Source organism: Poecilia latipinna, unplaced genomic scaffold (assembly GCF_001443285.1).
Source record: "Poecilia latipinna isolate Pla-1442-1.1 unplaced genomic scaffold, P_latipinna-1.0 Scaffold7189, whole genome shotgun sequence".
NCBI lineage: Eukaryota > Metazoa > Chordata > Actinopteri > Cyprinodontiformes > Poeciliidae > Poecilia > Poecilia latipinna.
The window spans coordinates 1-2,204 of NW_015119805.1; the positions used below are offsets into that span (position 1 = coordinate 1).

The 2,204-nt window shown below is 40.8% G+C and overlaps 1 pseudogene; it reads left to right on the forward strand.

Annotated features, from left to right (window-relative positions):
* Positions 1-77: 77 nt before the first annotated feature.
* On the forward strand, positions 78-1,183 carry LOC106944171 (hyaluronidase-2 pseudogene; annotated as a pseudogene).
* Positions 1,184-2,204: the final 1,021 nt, after the last annotated feature.

Consider the following 2,204-nt stretch of genomic DNA (forward strand, 5'->3'; position numbering starts at 1 on the left):
CAATATAGAGAAAATAAATTTTTCTGTTTCAATGCTGTATGTCAATTTTACATCTTTTTGTGTTTTTTTTGGAAACAGAGGAGTGAAGGTGAGCAGGGACCACCATGGGGACTGTATTCCCCTCTTTCCTCGCTGCAGTTGACCGACTGTCCTGGTCGCTCCTTGCTCTGTTTACATCATGGATAGTCCTGGGTTCAGCAGACACAAAGCAGACAAGCTGGCCATTACACTCCAAGAAGCCAGTTCTCTTTGTCTGGAATGCTCGCACTCAAGAGTGTGAGACACATGAAGGTGTTAAGTTATCATTAGACCAGTTTGACATAGTGTCATCCCCCACTCAGGGCTATACCCGGCAGACTCTCTCATTTTTCTATAAGGACCACCTTGGGCATTATCCCTATTATGACGCTGAAGACGTACAAGTGATTGGGGGCATTCCACAACGTGTCAATCTCTCTCAGCACTTTGAAAGAATGTCAAAGGATCTAGATACATACATACCAGACCGCCAGGCTAAAGGTCTGTCTGTCATTGACTGGGAGGAATGGCGCCCCTTGTGGGTTCGAAACTGGTCTGCCAAAGATGTCTATAGAAGGAGATCACGTGAACTGGTGGCCAGAAAGAACTCTAGGTTGACTCAAGAGCAAGTGGCGACTGCTGCAAAAGAAGAATTTGAATTTGCGGCTCGTCAATTCATGCAGGAGACCCTGAGACAGGGTAAAAATTTGAGACCGAATCAGCTGTGGGGCTTCTACCTGTTTCCTGATTGTTACAACCATGACTACAAAGGGAAAATGGAAAGCTACACAGGACGTTGTCCTGATGTTGAGATTGAGCGCAATGATGAACTGAACTGGCTGTGGAATGAAAGCACCGCCCTTTTCCCCTCAATATACCTGGATCCTGACCTGCGCTCCACTGATCAGGGACGCCTGTTTGTCCTGAACAGGGTGAAGGAGGCAATGCGCCTTGCATCTGTTGGGGATGGATTGGCACGTCCTGTTTTTGTTTATAGCCGACCCACTTACAATAATGAGATGACCCTTTTAACTGAGGTTGGTTGATTGGAGGAAATAGTGCTGTTGTAAACTGTTATTTTAGTAATCAAGTAATCTTTCAATTATTCTTATGATTAATCAAGCAATCCGATAAAAAATTAGAACAAATTATTGGTAAATACTGTTGGACTAGCAACAGTGGGATTATGTGAATATCGGACATTCACATCATCCCACTTTTTCATATGTGTGGAGCCTTAACATTTACTTTTGTGTAGCCTTGAAAATTAGCCTGTAACAGTAGCACCTCACTTTTTAAGTTCACCTGGATAACAATTATACAATTTTTTTTATTATTTTCAATGTAATGATAAATAGCAGGATCATAAAGAAACATAGAAATTGTCTGTACTCCATCTTTTAGTCTATATTTTGATATTCAGTCAGTTTTATAGATTAACTCTCACTTTTCCCAGCCATTTATAGATTTTGTGTCAATTCCTCTGTGTGGCACCTTCGTCACACACAGAGAAACTCACGCAAACCATCTGTTGTGACCGGGATGGTAGGAAATTTATTTTCCTGTTCGTCCGTAAACCTAATCTATTCATCAGCTAATGCAGCCCGATATGTTCCCTCTACATGTCTCTGCTCCACCCATATAAATCCCCCTGCCGCGCTCTGCACCAGCCACTAGGCAGCAGTTCCAGGAGGAGAGTTACACTTTTTGTAAAACTATGACCTACCAGATACAGATTTTTGTTGTTGAATGTTGCCCGTAACATTTTATATTTGCAGTTAGCTCATTAAGCTTGGACTTTACTATAAAAAAGCTAAATTTGGTGTGTATTTCTAGAGAATGTGGTTTCTTTCCTAAACTGAGATTTCCAAAAGTTTCCCTGATTGTGTAAATACACCATGCTACATGACAAACTGAGGCTGAAATTTTAAAAATATAAAACCTCATTGGTATCTACAGAGTTCAGCTCTGAGTCCATTTACTTCCTTGCTAATTCAACAAAACGCCCCGTGGGGATATAAATTGATGTTATGAGGGAGAATGTGAAAAAATATGAAATGGTAAAGAAGTAACTGTCACCTGGTGAAGTCCAGCAGTCTGTCAATTAAAAATTAAAAACTTATAGTTTAGCTCAGATCCCATTGAAGAGTTAAATAGTTAGTTTACACCTGCTGAATGAAGTTTAC